Source organism: Lissotriton helveticus, chromosome 4_1 (genome assembly GCF_964261635.1).
Source record: "Lissotriton helveticus chromosome 4_1, aLisHel1.1, whole genome shotgun sequence".
In the NCBI taxonomy this organism is placed as follows: Eukaryota; Metazoa; Chordata; class Amphibia; order Caudata; family Salamandridae; genus Lissotriton; species Lissotriton helveticus.
The window spans coordinates 1,724,957,499-1,724,974,822 of record NC_136063.1 but is presented as its reverse complement, the minus strand read 5'-3'; positions in this window follow the sequence as shown (position 1 = coordinate 1,724,974,822).

The following is a 17,324-nucleotide window of genomic DNA, read 5'->3' as shown; positions in this document are numbered from 1 at the left end:
AATGGATCTCTATTAAGTGAACTTCTGATGGGGCGATGGTTCTACTCCTTTTGACGTGATGGAGATCAACCAAATTCTGAGCAAGGATTGCAAAATGGCTTCATAAAGCCCTCCTCAGTGAGCTGTCCTACCTTCTCTATATCTATAGAAACCTTACATACATTAGTTTTAATTTATCCATCACTTCCTATACCAAAGAACTTTCATATTCCTTACCACCAAATGGTCCTTTTCCAGATTTACTAATGAATATTTATTGAAAACATAGTTGTCTATTACTTCATTTTTTATTTTCTAACTTTCCAATATGGAACCTGCTTACATACAGTTAGAAATAGGGTTTCTGATTGCCTAGGGTATGCACTTAAGACAGGCAGAACCCACCAATCTCATCAGCGTAAGGGAGTTACACACCCAAGATAACTCCTGCTCACCCCCTTGGTAGCTTGGCAGGACAGTCAGTCTTATCGCAGAGGCAATGTGTAAAGCATTTACACAACACACACACCAGTGACACAACACTCACCACAAAAAGAGACTTCACAACAGGTTATATAAAAATATTCCATATATTGTATATAAAATACATAGACCACAATCACATAAATTATCTTGCTAACTAGGCAATTGAAATAACATCACATTTGGTGCAATACAGCAAAAACACCATCACAGACAGAGTAATCCTTATTCTATCAATATAGTGTATGAGCACACAGACATCATTAACTAGGGCACAACATGTAGCCGTTAGGTAGGGAGAAAAATACACAGATCACAGTAAACATCGCCAGTTATAGACTGTAGGTCACAGGAGCACATGTGCACCTACTACGGATCCTACTGTAATTTAAATGTAAAGGGAAAAGTTTGGCACAGTTCTTGAGGCAACCGGGGGCCTCCGTCAAGGTTTCAACCCGTGTCTCAATACTACAGCCACTGCCCCAAGGTAGGTGTTAGGACAAGGGGGGCATACAGGTACTGTTACTGTCCGTGGGGAGACCTCGCTTGGCAAAGGATGGGTCGGGGATGGGAGCCATGTAGTAATAGGGTCATTATTTGTCAAATAACCAAGTTTTTAAAGATTTGCGAAACTATATGTAATTAGTTTCGTTTCGAAGGGTTATGGGTAAGGAATTCCAAGTGGAGGGACCAAGGAAGGCAAAGGACCTACCGCCCATCCGGGCAAGTTTGAATTTGGGAACAATGAACCTTCCTTGCGTGGCAGAGCGCAAGTTCCGGGGGGGGAAATAGGGGCTGACTAAGATTGAAGATAGCGAGGGGCGCATCCTGACTTGATTTTGTGCATAAGACTCAAGGCCTTGAATTTGATTCTGTTTTCTATTTCGAGCCAGTGCAGTTTACATCTATATTTCGAGACGGGGGAAAACTTATGGGCTCCACATAGAAGTCTGATGGTGGCATTTTGAACCCTTTGTAATCTGTGGACTACAGTTTTGTTTGCTTCCAGGTAGAGAACGTTGCCGTAGTCAAGTCTAGATGTTATTAAAGCATTGACTACAGTTTTCCTGGTAGATTCCGGCAGCATCCAGCTGATTTTCCTTAGCCATCTGAGGATGGTGAAGCAGGTTTCCGTTACTTTAATTGATTGAGCAGGCATGCTGAGAGAGTCATCAGTGATGATGCCCAGATTTTTCACTTGAGGGGAAGGCTGTGGGAAGTTGCCCATTTCAGTCGGCCAGTGTGTGGGATTCCATAGATTTTTTTGTTTCCCCAGTACCAGAATCTCTGTTTTGTCCCCGTTTAGCTTTAAAAACAAATCATGCATCCAGCTTGCTATTTGGTTTAAACCAATTTTGAAGCTGGATGGATCGTCAGTTTTCTGTGAGGAGAGAGAGAAGATGATTTGAGCATCATCTGCATAAGAGTAAAGGGATATCCTGGTTTTTGCGGCTACCTCAGCCAATGGTCTCACATATAGGTTGAATAGTGGTGGGCTGAGAATAGACCCTTGGGGCACCGCATGAGCAAAGGAATGGATCTCAGAGCGGGTAGAATGCGAGAACACTTGGAAGGTTCTTTTTGTAAGAAATGCAGTGATCCAGTTTAAAGCAGATCCACAAATGCCGTGTGATCTCATTGCGTGTGACAATGTATCGAAGGCAGCGCTCAAATCAGGAAGAATGAGTGTTACGGTGTCTCCCTTGTCCAGGTATTGTCGTATATTTTCGGTAACTCCAAATAAAGTTGTTTCAGTTGAGAAACCTGTTCAGAAGACCAACTGAGAGGGGTGAAGGAGATTGTGTGTTGTTACAAAGTTGCTAAGGTGTTGATGTATATGCCCTTCTAAGATCTTGGAAAAGATGGGGAGAAGGGATATAGGGCGATAATTACTGGGTATCTCCGGATCAGTGTTGGGCTTTTTGAGAAGGGGATGAATCATGGCATGTCTCCAAGATGCCGGAATAGTTGCTTCAAGTAGGGAGGCATTGAGGAGATTCACTATCACAGCCAATGAGTCATCACTCAGCTGTCTTAATATTGGGACAGGTAGAGGAACATTAGGTGATCCGGATTTGATATTATTTAGGAGTGTAGTTAGGCTTTCAGAGGTGAGCAATAGCCAAGTCGTTAAAGAATGTTTATGCGGATTCGCTGGGCTCATTGCATCAGGAAAGCAGTCAGCAGCAGGAGGTGAGAGTGGAAGTCTAGGGGTGGATGGGTTTTTCTTAGTTTAGTCAAGTACAATATTTTGGTAGATTATATCAACCTTTTGCATGAGAAACAGAGCCAAGGCTTCACATTTCTCTTTTTAGATAGAAAATGCAGTGTTCACCATGCTGTTTTGCAAATGGGTGAAATTAATTTTAGCCCTTTCCCCTGCCCCAGGCAGGAGCAGCAACTTCAGACCGGTCCACACCACATACATCAGGGGTAGCACTCCCAATACAGGTCTTAAGCGCTCCTCCCAGGCAGGTTACCTTTAGATCCAGCAAGGATCTTTCCTGAAGTATTTTTATCTCCCTGACACTTCCAACAGGAGGCAAGCACACACAAGCCCTTGGTGATTCTTCACAAGAAGGATGCCACAGCAGGGTAAAAAGAGTCAGTCCTTTTCCTCCACTACAGACGGAAGCAGCAACTGCAGCCCATCTCCCCCTCACACAGAAACGGTAGTGCTCCTCACGCAGCTTTTCAGCTCTTCTTCATGGCTGGGTCCTCTTTTTCCCAGAAGCAATCTGGTTTTATGACCAGTACTTATACCCCATTTTCATATTGTTCTCTTTGTTTCAGTGTCTCTGAGATCAGTCCAAACCAGTTCTGTCCTCCCTGGTCCAGCATGACCACAGGGAGTGGAGACAGCATTGTGCGAAGGAGACACAGCCTATTCAGGTGGTAGCAAAACTCCTTGCACCACTATAAATGCTGACCGGGTCTATTCAGCCTAGCGATGAATCACTCAGGAAAGGCAGGACACACCTCAACCCCCTTTGTGACTGTCTAGAGTGAATGCACATGCCCAGCTCCTGTCACTCCAAAACCAGACAGTGTATATACAACCAGTCAGAGGCACACAGAATGGTAAAGGAAGAAAATACCTACTTTCTAAAAGTGCAATTTTCAAACACACAATTTAAAAACCACCTTTAGCAAAAGGTCTGTTAATAATTTCTGAGTTCAGAGAGCCTAAACTAAATTTCTCTATCCTGTCCCAAATGAAAGTTACGCATGTAAAATGTTACAGTGCAGCTCCAATGATAGCCTATTAGACAGACAGCCTTTCCCAACAGTGAAAAATAAAATAGACAGTATTTCACTTTCAGTGTATTTCACACACAGCTACATGTCCTACCTTTCACATACACTGAACCCTGCCCATGGCTTTAAACTGGGTCTCTCTGAGGGGTGTCTTACATGTAAGCAAAGGGAAAGTTTGGGCCTGGCAAGTAGGTGCACTTGCCAGGTCAACATAGCGGCTTAAAACTGTGTGCGTAGACACAACAGCAGTAGGTCTGAGACAGATTTACAGGGCTAGTCATATGGATTGCACAACCAGTGCTGCAAGCCCACTAGTGGCATTTGATTTACATGCCTTGGCACACTCTGTGCACATTACGAGGGACTTACCAGTAAAACAAATATGGCAATCATGGATAACCAATCAAAATCACAATTTACACAGAGAGCATATGCACTTTAGCACTGATCAGCAGTGGCAAAGTGCCCAGAATCATATGGCCAACAAAAACAGGGTCAGAAGAATAGGAGACAAAAGGCAAAACGTTTGAGGATAAACCTGCAAAAGAGGCCTGGTCTAACACATACAAAGCATCTATTGACCCAAATGACTCCCTATACAATTCAAGAGTTATTGCTTTTTTACCACAACAGGATATTTATCCAATGTTTTGCAATTGCGAATTCAACGCTCTTGATTAGGAGAGATTGGGCTGGCTTTCTCACTTCTATTCGGAGCTCTAATATTATTTATCCATCCCTGTTTTTTTTAGGTATGTAACCTCTTAGAAATGTCAACTTGTTTTAGTGTTTCTATAATTCATAGTGCTCCACAGAAGAAAGGTACAACGACCTATACAATGAATAATCAGAACCAATATGGCGTGCATTAAAAGAGAATACAAACACAAAGCCCATTCTTGAACGAGTAACATGACAAATAATATCATTTCTATCATCTGTTTGCACACATCATTTGAATGTGGTCATAAAATTCTACTTCCCTAAGCCATTTTCTAAATGAGGAGGGTCCGGGATGTGCTGCCTCAATGTTGTATGGGCTCCAACCGTGGGAAGGTTCTCGAACCTCCTTTTGTTTGTGAAAAATAGGATACATGGTCTCGGAATATGTTAGAACTCAGTGGTGCTGTGAATATTGTTTTTTGTGTTGTTAGCAATGTTAAAACAAAATTGTTTAAAAGAAGTAGAGTTCGTAAAAAAGAAAATCAGATTGGGACACTAATATGAGAATGGGGGTTGTTTGAGGAATCAAAAGTTTTTTGTATAAGAAATTGTGTGAGTGTGTCTTTAAAAGCTATGGGCTATTTTTCTGTTTAATCTTTTTTTGCGAAGAATGCAGTGTTGTTTTGAAACTACTCAATAAATGCGAATTCCAGCAGTTATTAGAAGACCAATTGTGTTCTTTTGCACCGTGTAAGTAGAAATGAACAGTAATGAATAGTTTGCAAGTTTTAATCACTTGTGAGAGAGCGCAAACTGACTTACATGTATGAGTACATCACACTTACCTGAAGAGAGCATAATTCATGAAGAGAAATGCCATGAGTGCTAATAGTATTTGCGAATATATCCTAAATGTATGGCTAATGTAGGGATTTAAGTAGAAGTGGAACTGATACCGAAATGTGTGATATTATATGATTTTAGTAGACGTGATTATTCTTATTCTATGTCGTGTAGCTGTTAACGTGTAAGATGGACTGTGGTTAAACGCAGAAAGTGGTAGGCCTCAGGGCCAGAGCTGGAGCTAAAAGGAAAGGTGGTTCTTTTCACGACAAAGATTGTTTTAACGTTTTTGGTCCTTGCATTAATAGGCCATGATTTATAGAAATGTGTACTTATAAATAGAATAAGAGTATTAACATGCTTTAATTAAATGAAGAAGTTGAATATTATAATCGTTATGGGAATTATTGTAGGCCTGAAATGTTTTAGCATTGATTTATACGTACATGTCTGGGTTGAGAAATGTTGCAAGCCTTTTAAGAAGTCTATGAGAGTTGGGTTCTTGGCGGCAGATATCTGTCTGCAACAGGAAAGGGGGGATCCAATTATAAATGAATGAATAGAGGTCTGTTCAAGTAGACGGCCCAGACATGGAGGAGGGTTCTGGAATGTTTAAGGGGTATCAGCGGGCCGGAGAAGAATCTGAGAAGCAAGGTCAACTCTAACGTCTGAGGCCCAATACAAAGCATCATGGAAAAAGCCTGAAGTTGCACCACGTGAGAGGCGTTTCGCAAGGGGCGTCTCAAATGTTGTTGACTGTTTTGTATTAGGGACAGCACCCCTGGGTGGAGTTAGAGCAGAGACCTGAGGACCCTTTAGAGAGCGGATGGGTAGGCAGAGAGGGGTCATGACTGGAGAACTTTAGGTTTTCACCAAGAGACTTAGAGTGGGTGACTTCCCTTGGGGGTCATTCATTGCTGACACCTTTGTTAGGTTGGGATTTGGTTAAGTAGGGATACCATCTAGAACAGGGTAGGGACGCCTAACCTGTGTTTGTTTTCCTCCAATCTAAATGAAGGAGCGATATGCGTCTATGCTTATAGCTTTATTATTCTTAGAACTTGTGTTAGTGATTTCTGTTGCTCGTCTGAGGGCTTTTCGAGAGCACATGTATGTAATTGGACCTGTGTATCTCGTGAATCTCATTCTGAGATGCCTGTATTTGCAGCTTATCATTTCTTTACAATAAACTTTTGAAAACTAGAAGTTGTCCGTGATCTTTGGGAGTAGAGTCCTTTCTTGGGTGAACTGGCTTGGAAATAGGTGCACTTTCTTTCCTTACAGACAGGCAACAAAGGTTCAGTCGACCAGATCGAGGTTTGGATCAATAGAGATAAGGTATCGATCAAAATCTCGCCCTTTCAGTTGGTAGCTATAGAGGATGGTTGCCTTCTTGAGGACGGTGACCTAGGCCAGGTTAGCTTACCCCAAGGCCCCTAGAAATCGATGATCGGAAGAACAGCCCGCAGATGAAGATCCGGATGACGTGAGACAGAAAAAGCAGCAGTATCGGTCGAGAGTGAGTATAAAGGGTTATGCGTGTTAGATTGCGGTGTTTTTGTATTGTATCTATGTTGTAATGTCTGGCGGAGTTGAATGTCTGTAGAGTGACTGTGGAACAGGTTGTGAGCGCGCGCAACCGGTGGAAATCTTAAGTTCAAGGAGAGCTTAAGTGGTTCGGGTGTATCGGACACCCAGAGTAATTGTCAACTAGCGTGAAGGGGGTCATGAGGTACCATTGACCACCCGAGAGACCGAGATAGGGGGAACGTAAGAGTGAGTGCGTGAGTAACGGACGCTGGTCGGAAGTTACTGTGTGTGTAAGCAACCTATCAAAGAGACGATAGACATCTCGTCAGTTGTGTTGACAATTACAGATAGACTGTGGACGTACAGTCGAGAGAAGTGACCGCTTGGTCGGAAGTAGTCATTTTTCGGTGTATGAATGGGACGCATGCATAACCGGGAGACGAGTTGAGAAAGGAGGGGTGCTGCTGCGAAGCGGAGAAAAGAGACGTCAGGTGGTGTCGCGCAGTGATTGGCTGACCGGAGAAAGACCGCGCTGTGATAGGCCAGCTAGCGAACACGTCACACAGGGTCGCGACGTGATTGGCCGACAGGAGAAAAACCGCGCTGTGATAGGCCAAGCTAAAAAAAAGCCGCGACAGGATTGGTGGATTGTCATCAGGAAGTAAACAGAGTAGCGAGGCTGGATTTTGTGCGCATAATTATGAAGTGTTTTAAATGGTTGAAAGCGCTGTTTAAGAAAGAGAAGCGAGGATCGTATGAAGGGGAAGAAGCCCCGCCGGAGGGTACGCCAGCTCGTTATATGGCAGTAAATGTTGGGTTGCATACGATCCTTTGGATATCAGAGTGGAGTAAGATTACTGAAGGAAATGAGGAACTGACGTTCCCGAAGTACGGGACGTTCAGATTAGAGGTGTTACATCGATTGAAATCAGTCATGACCTCAAAGAGACCCTTGCCTAGACCAACCCAGTTTGAAGCTCTTGATGCATGGCTTAGGGCAGCGCATGAAAGGAATATGAACAGAAGACAAGAAAGGGTGAAACGATCGGTAAGGGCAGTGCAGGATGCCAGGTGGGATGCGGATGCTAAAAGATGGAGAGTGCATAATTTGGAAATAAATAAACTGTACCCAGTGTTAGAGGCGCCAGTAAATAAAAGTCCCCTAGAAGAAGATGATGAGAGCGAAACAGAGGATAGCTTGATAAACAGATTACTGACAGACAGGCCACCCCCGTATAATAGAGCAGGGGGAGAGGTCGAGAATACTGAAGGAGCAAAGGGGGGCAATGCAGGAGAGCATAGACCGCTTCCCAGTTCAGAGTGGGATCCTGAGCCAAAGAAAGAGTTGCTCCAGCCTAGTCAGGTGCAACAGGTAGTCGGTAGGTTTGTGGTACAAAGAGCGCCGGAAACGGAAAGCGCCACATCCTACCCATTACCAGATGCACTACAGGTACCTGTTACTATAGGTCCTATAATATCGATATATGACCAAGAGAGAGCAAGAGGGGAAGAACGGAAACGGAAAGATAGAGAAAGAGCAGAAGAGGCAAGGAGGAACGATACCACTAATTCCCCAAGTCAGATGCCTATACCCAGAGAGTGGAGCACCCCGAAGCACACAGCAGGGGACCCAGGGGGAGATCCTGGGGGCCCCAGATGGCCAATGGATCTGAGGGGATCTGGACGAAAATCCTTTCAAGAGCTAAATGAGTACATGAAGCAGTGGGATGAGGCAGTGAAGGCTCAAAAGTGCATCAATGCTGCAGAAGCAGAAAGGGAAAGTCAGGACAGCCGAGCTCGGACTCACTGCGGGGCTGGAGAGAGTAGCCCGGAGTGGGACTGTAGAGGGAGTAGGGGAGTCACCCATTGGGCCCGGAGTGGAGGTAGAACAGACCTGGAAAACGGGGGCCCCGGGAATGGAGGGGTGGCGTGCCCAATACTCAGTGAAGGGGAGAGGAGAGCGCAAGAGTACAGGAACAGCTTTAAGTGTCCACACTGTGTGCCTGGCACCAGAGAACAGAATGGGAGTTGTGAGAGGTCGCACCATAGTCCCTGTGATGACAGAAATGAGCGCAGCCCAGGGAATATGGGGAACCAGGAAGGATCGTATCGGATACTGAGCGATACGAGGCAAAGGGAGTGTACCGACCAGAGGGAAAATAACAGAGAGATGTGCGGTGAGAGGAGAGAAGAAGAAGAGAGTGGGCAGAGAGAGAGTAGGGATAACAGGCCCGTGTTCCATCACCTTCCAAGATCGGATGGCCGAGCATGGGACCTGGAGAGATGGGAGCAAGGGAGGCCACCCATTAACTCTCCTGAGCCCAAACGCAGAGCTCGAAGTTGGGATGGTAGGGAGACCAGTGAGCCCCCTTCAAAAGACATATTGCGAGCTGAGATAAAAGCCAAGAGACTTGATGTCTCCAGCTTAAGGTCAGATCTGGATGACATGGTAGATGGTACCCTGCCTTTAGAAAGAATGGAAATGTATGAACAGGATGAAATACTGTATATGGCAAAGGACATCACACGAAAGGCGAGAGCAGTCCATGAGAAGTTAGTCGAACTAGCAGGCAAATATATGGTGGACTTGTCAAGAACCAAAGCATTACAGGGTAACCACAGGCTACATTACTCAGATCGGGACCTAGATGAGAGGAGAACGATTGGGCTGAAAACACACATAAGGGAACTGATTACTGGAATAAGGACATGGAGGGCACTAGATAAGTGGGAAGAGAGGTGGTCCAAGAAAGGGACCGGCAGGAGAAGCATGATTGGTATGACACCAGGACAGCAGGGAATAGAAGCTTACCCTTTGCGTGAAGTTGCAAATGGGAACTATGTACATGTCCCTTGGAGTAGGGGAGATTTAGCTGCTTTTACCACCTCTTTCCCCAAGTTACGAGAGAATCCTGTGGAGTGGTACAAGCAAGTGGAGAGATTTGTAAAAATCTCCAAGGTCCTTTGGATAGATCTGAACACGCTGTTCGACATTGTAGTACCTGGAGACCTGTGGACAGCATGTAAGGTTAGCGCTGAGTGGCCCACAACGGAGCCAGAGAGAGATGCCAAGACTAATGGGCCGTCTGAGATTGTGATGGCAAAATTCGAGAGAGTGATGACTTGGCTGAAAGAGAAGGTGCCAATGCAAGACATAGATTGGGTCAGAATAGATCGAACAAGACAGGAACCCAAAGAGACAGTTCATGAATATTACGAGAGATTGCTGAAGGCATTTAAACAGTATAGCGGCTTGGATGTAATGGATCCAAAAGACATAGGGCAATTCGTGTCCAAGTTCGTCCTGGGACTGAGACCGGATATTAGTTTAATGATTCAGCAACACTCGATTTGTTGGCAAAGTAAACCCCTAGATGAAATACTGAGATATGCCAGGTACTGCTGTGATGAGGTAGACTCCAAGGCTAAGAAACTAAAAGAAAAGCTGATGGTGGTACAATTGCAGACAGCAGGAAAGGGGGGACCGCAACAACAGCAGCAAGGGACAGGTACAGGAGGTAAGAAGCAGTACAGTCAGAACAAGGGTAATGAGGAGAGTACTACCTTTAGACCCAGAGTAGACATAGCTACCTTGAAGAAAACGACTAGGTGCCACCAGTGCAACGAGCTGGGGCATTGGAAACGCGAGTGCCCTTACAATGTAGAGATAGGAGAGCAAGAGATAGAGGAGGAAGAGGTCCAGAGCGCACCTATGAGAGGGGCGACGCAATACCAAGGAAAGGTGCTCAAAGGGGGGGGGGCTCCTCCCCGAGCCCAGTTCCCGCAACCTCCTCGAGTAGGGAGTATGGGTAAGACCTATAGACAAATGCCCCTGTTTGTGGAAGGGGAAGAGTGCTATTATGTGGACCCATTAACCGGACAGAGAGTGGAAAGAGAAGACTGCACCCTCGGGGCAGCCTTAGAGGTAGATCAGAGGGGACCCTATGTTGAAGCAGAAGTAGCAGGGTGCCCTACGACATTTCTGGTGGACACAGGAGCCACTAGATCCACGATCAGATCAGCTGCAGTTCCAGACCTGCCCATGTCTGGAGAGACCATACAGGTGGTAGGGGTCGCAAACAGGAGGATAACCAGCCAATTGACAGAACCGGTACAGGTGAAAATAGGGAAGTACAGCGATGAGCACCAGTTTGTGGTTTGCGATTCAAGCCCTGTGTGTCTGCTAGGAAGAGACCTGTTGTGCAAATTTAATTGTACTATATACTGTACACCTCAGGGAGTGGAGGTATTGACCAACGATGATGATGCAGACTTTAAAGTTGCAAACTCAAGAATATGCGTGGAGCTGTACCCTACTTTGACAGTAGACGAGCTTCCCTGGGATTTGAGAGAGACAGTGGCATCAGAAGTATGGGATTTCACTGGGGAAGAGATTGGATTGGTCAAAGGGGTGGACCCAGTGAAAATTGTAGTGAAGCCGCATGCTGAGTTCCCAAGAACACCCCAATATAAATTGACTCCAGAAACGATTGCGGGCATAAAACCCGTGATCGAGTCCATGATTAAACAGGGAATACTGAAAGAAATCGTGGGTAGTCCATGCAACTCCCCGATTATGGGTCTGCAGAAACCAAATGGGAAATTTCGGATAGTGCAGGACCTTCGAAAGATTAATAACATAGTCGTTTCATGTTGTCCAGTGGTACCGAATCCATCAGTGATACTGTTTCAGATTCCCTTCCAAGCAGAGTGGTTCACAGTGATCGATCTTTGTCAGGCTTTCTTTTCGATCCCTTTGGACGAAGATAGCCATTTTCTTTTCGCATTTAAGCTGGAAAATCGCGTCCTAACATGGTGTCGTATCCCTCAGGGGTATACAGAGAGTCCCTCGATCTTTAACCAGCTTTTGAAGAAAAATCTTGAAAGTCTAGTGCTGCCCCAGAAGTCAGTTCTGGTCCAGTACATAGACGACCTCCTTGTGGCGTCAGGAACAGAAGAAGCTTGCAGGGAAGACTCCATTGCGTTGTTAAATCACCTAGCTGCCAATGGGCACAAGGTGTCCCCGGGAAAATTGCAGTACTGCCTGACAGAAGTACAGTACTTGGGACACAGAATTGAGAAAGGCAAACGAAAAGTGTCACCAGACAGGATAGAGGCGATCATGAAAATGAATACGCCTCAGACACAGAGAGAGGTCAGGATGTTCCTAGGGATGGTGGGTTATTGCCGACAGTGGATCGTGAACTTTTCACTGAAAGCAAAGCCCTTGCAAAAACTGACGCACAAAGAGGTGAGTGATCCGGTACCATGGGACAAAGACTGTTTGATGGCATTCTTACAGCTGAGAGAGGACCTGTGTCGTGCTCCGGCATTGGGAATGCCTGATTACAATAAACAATTCTTTCTTTACTGTTGTGAGAGAGAAGGTTGTGCATTGTCTGTGTTGGTCCAAATCCATGGGAATGCCCGTAGACCAGTTGCTTATTTTTCGGCTACCTTAGATCCAGTAGCCGCAGCGTTGCCCGGATGTCTCAAATCCGTTGCCGCAACGGGTGTCAGCATTGAAAGATGTGAAAATATCGTTATGGGGCACCCGTTAGAGGTGTGCGTGCCACATTCTGTTGAACTGTTAATGACCAGGACCAAAACACAGCATCTGACCAATAGCAGGCTCACGCGCTATGAGCAGGTTATTCTTGCTGCAGAGAACGTGACCCTCAAGAGATGCTCTGTTTTGAACCCTGCTACCTTAATGCCACTTCCAAATGATATTGATGATGATGATGAATATACAGACCATGACTGTCTCGATGTGACTGAACTATGCACCAAACCCAGACCCGACATCGTAGATGAGCCACTGACGGACCCAGACGAAGTTTTCTTTGTCGATGGCTCATGTGTAAGAGACGCAGTTGGGCAGTTGAGAGCAGCGTATGCTGTTTGTACAATTGAAGGAGTTGTGGAAGCAGGGTGCCTGGAAGGAGTAAACTCCGCTCAGGTAGCCGAGATTATTGCCCTGACACGTGCTTGCTTAGCAGGCAATCAAATTCGAGTCACCATATACACCGACAGCCAATACGGGTTTGGGGTAGTTCATGATTACGGGCAGTTATGGTCTCAAAGAGGGTTCATGACTTCTTCAGGCTCTCCCATTCGCAATGGAGAGTTTGTGCGCTTGTTGTTAGAAGCATTGCAATGTCCAGCAAGTATCGCAGTTGTAAAGTGCATCGCACATACCAGAAATGAGGACTTTGTTTCGAAAGGCAATAGATATGCTGATGAAGTTGCGCGGTATTGCGCGGAACAAGGTTACTCTTTCACAGAGGTGGATGTGGGTGGAATAAATGTAAGAACTGAATTAGCTATGATACTGGAAACTGTTGATACTTGGGATGAACTGTCAACCATGCAAGAAAATGCTCCAGATTCTGAAAAGGAAACATGGGAAAAGGCAGGATGTGTAATGGGTGAGACTCATTTTTGGGTCTCAGCAGACGGCAGAGCAGTGTTGCCCAATGAGATGGTGAGTCCAATGGCTAGACTCATACATGGTCCCGTACACTTAGGGAGAGATGCTATGCTGAGAGTGTTTAGACAGACTTGGTACAATCCTAAGTTTAGAATAGCAGCAGAAGCAGTGTGCCAGCGTTGTGTGACCTGCCAGCAGCTGAATGTAGGAAAAAGAACACCAGTTGCACTAAGTCACATAGGAAGGTCTGGAGGTCCATTCAACAGAATGCAGATAGATTTCATTGAAATGCCAAGATGCAACCGCCTCCGCTATGTCCTGGTGGTTGTTTGTGTGTTCTCCAGATGGGTTGAGGCATACCCTACACGTAGGTGCGACACCCTCACAGTGGCTAAGTTACTGCTTAGAGAACTTATCCCTCGTTTCGGGGTGCCGGCCTTTTTGGAATCAGATAGGGGAACACATTTTAACAGCGAGCTTGTGAAGATGATTTGTGTTGCGCTAAATATTGACCAGAAGCTCCATTGCAGTTACCGACCAGAAGCCTCAGGAATTGTGGAACAAATTAATGGCACGATCAAGTCCAGAATAGCTAAAGTTTGCTCCTCAACGACCCTGAGTTGGCCTGATGCCCTGCCATTAGTTCTCATGAGCCTTCGTAGTACCCCAGACAGAAGAACAGGGTTGTCACCACATGAGGTGTTAATGGGGAGAGCAATGAGGCTGCCATCTATTCCAGCTACTGCACTGTTAAATATCACAGATGATATGATCCTGGACTATTGTAAGGGGCTGTCTGACGCCATGCGTTCTGTGTCCCTTCAGGTGCAGGCTGCAGAGGTTCCAGCGTGCCAGGGCCCGTGCCATGACCTGTATCCTGGGGACTGGGTCCTGGTGAAGAAACATGTGAGAAGAAGCTGCTTGGATGTTCGTTGGCGTGGGCCCTACCAGGTCATCCTGATCACAAGTACAGCTGTAAAGGTGGGAGGCCTGCCCAACTGGATCCACGCGTCACATACGAAAAGGGTTCCAGCACCTCTGGAAACAGCTCCTCTCTCAGATGGACGTCCAGCTGAGGACCAAGAAGCCATAGAGGGGGCTAGTCAAGCTGTAGAGGTGCCCGCGGAAGCAGGGAACGAGTCTGACCAAGCTGAGGACGGTCAGTACAACAGCGAAACTGAAGACGCTACAGAAGGAGAAAGTAGCTGGGAGTACGAGTCTGACCCTGACAGGTCTGAAAGAGAGCGAGAACAGACCAGAAGGAGAAGGAGTAGAAGGGCACGTGGAGAAGCAAATTGGCCGCAAAGAAGAAGTTCTAGCCTGAGGTCAACTCCAGAAGCAACCCTTCCTCCGATATCAGAAGACTCAGACCCAGAAGAAGGTGCTCAGGGCGCTGAAGCACCGGACCGAAGAAGGTCAAGAAGAGTGCGTGTGCCTAACAGAAGATACTCCACACCTGAGTGGACATATCTGGCGACAAATGTCTGTGAAACCGGAGACAGGGAGGATCCGAGCGGTGGTGGTGTCCAGTTCTGAGCCCATTATCACCGTGGAAATACGACTGTTGGTACCCGGTGTCGAACAAGAAGGGTCACTAACATTCGTGCTCCCCAGACCTCCCCGCCTCAGCAAGTTAAAACACATGTTTCTTACAGAATTGCAATTCCCCGACTTTGGTACAACGATAACAGCACATGAAGAGCACACTCTTCGCTTGGAAATATTGAACTATGCTATTGAAGCTGCAACCACAAATCTGATAGTTGACTGTTAAAGGATTTTGTAAATAAAGCAAGCAGAAAAAGAAGATTACCTAGCGCCCAGGAAGCAGAGAATTTTAGGGAATCCCTTGAGTTGATGGAGAAGGGCTAGGGTTGTCTTTTTGAACTGTTAAAGGACTTTTGCGAAAAAGGCTGTCAGCCTCCAGCTGTTGGATTCTAAAGACAAAAAGGATTGAAAAAAGACTGTAAAGGAACGAGAGGAAAAGAACTTTTTGCAAAGAGAAAGGGAAAGCTAGATTGTCTGACGAAATGGAGGCCGGCACCCCGAACCGCAGAGCTAAATGTATAATAGGTACACTAATAGTAGGAGTGATAATATTAATAGCTTTAGTGGTAACAATTTCTTATGTAAAGGGACATGAAGAAGAGGTAAAGGTAACTGATGTGAGTTCTGTAGTAACGCTTACACCTATGGTTGCTGGTGAGAAAAGGGAAAACACTCAAGAGAAAGCGTTATTGGCTGCAGAAGCCCGCAGGTTACATGTGGACGAGTCCCAAGGAGACTTTAGGTCAAATGCTTATGCTAAACTTTTGTATGAATACGTGGATGCCATGGAGGTTAAGGATTGCTACGTCTGCATGCAGTTGCCTGCGTCTGTAGATGAAGGAATTCGCTATCATCACCTCCCTCTGACATATGGCATTACATGTAGCTTATTGCTTAGTATATTTTATGAGAGAGATAGTTTTGAATACTATTTCTCAAATTATGATTCAGTGTTGCCAGAAGTCCCAAATTATAAGCAGATGAACAAATGGGATTACTGGAAGAGTGAAGACAGATTGGCCAAATTCTTCATTCCTTGGATTACCTTAGATACTTCACATGCCCGTAGAAATAATCTGACATGCAAGGTGTCAGAAGTCGAGAAAAAGTTCATAGGGCAGGTGGATGATCGTTACAGGAGACAAAAGATTTTGAAAAAATCAGGACAAGGGAAATTAGATTGGACCGAGGAAGAGAAGTCACATAAGAGAAAGGGTAGTAGTGGTCCAATAGCTTTAGATAAAGCGCAGAGAGGAAAGCTATGTCTTCACCGAGCCAAAACGTATTATGAAAATGTATACGTGGGTGAAGTTGACTGTGAACATGCTTTTAATTTAGAGTACTACACTAAGGATTTCCTGAAGGGAATGCAAGTGATTCCAAATGTGTATTTTGTATGTGGAAGAAATGCTTACGTGAGACTACCTGACAACTGGTATGGATCATGTTACTTGGCAATTGTCTTCCCCAAAATATATCATGCACAAGACTTAGTGATCATTGAGGGTCAGACATCATCGAGGGGAAGGAGAGATGTAGGTGATGCCGAAATGGTTGGAGATGTCTTTGGAGCTATGTTCCCTCTTTTGGGAATAATCCTTAATGATGTTAAAATTAGACGACTGGCAACAGTTGTCGACAGGTTGTCTGCCAGCACTGCTCAGTCCTTAATGCTGGTAGAAGGAGAGATGCAATCGATAAGGGCTATGGTTCTTCAAAATCGGCTTGCATTAGATGTCTTATTAGCAAAAGAGGGCGGAGTCTGTAAGGCTTTGAAGGTCCAGGAATGTTGCACTTACATTCCAGACCTTTCGAAGCCCCTTGAGAAGGTTATTAAGAACATAACTAATATACACAAGGAGATCGAAGACTTGAGTAGAGAAAATGTCTGGGAAAAGGTGGGCCACGGAATGAGTACAGTTGGAGGGTGGTTTTCCACCTTAGGAAAAAGCTTTATTTGGTATATCCTAAAGCCTATCATCATAATATTGATCTGTGGGATAATATTGTGGGGATTGGTGAGGGTATTCAAATGGTACAGAGCAAGAAGGTCAGAAAGGGCCCAAAGAGAGCAGCTGCAGAGATTGGCTGCCATACAGGATAATCAGTACAGGAGCCTGAGAGCTCTGGAAGCGCAGAGAATGCTACCCATAACTTCAGTTTAAATGTTAGTGATGACCCCGAGAGGTCATCAAAGGGGGGAACTGAGAGAGCGCAAACTGACTTACATGTATGAGTACATCACACTTACCTGAAGAGAGCATAATTCATGAAGAGAAATGCCATGAGTGCTAATAGTATTTGCGAATATATCCTAAATGTATGGCTAATGTAGGGATTTAAGTAGAAGTGGAACTGATACCGAAATGTGTGATATTATATGATTTTAGTAGACGTGATTATTCTTATTCTATGTCGTGTAGCTGTTAACGTGTAAGATGGACTGTGGTTAAACGCAGAAAGTGGTAGGCCTCAGGGCCAGAGCTGGAGCTAAAAGGAAAGGTGGTTCTTTTCACGACAAAGATTGTTTTAACGTTTTTGGTCCTTGCATTAATAGGCCATGATTTATAGAAATGTGTACTTATAA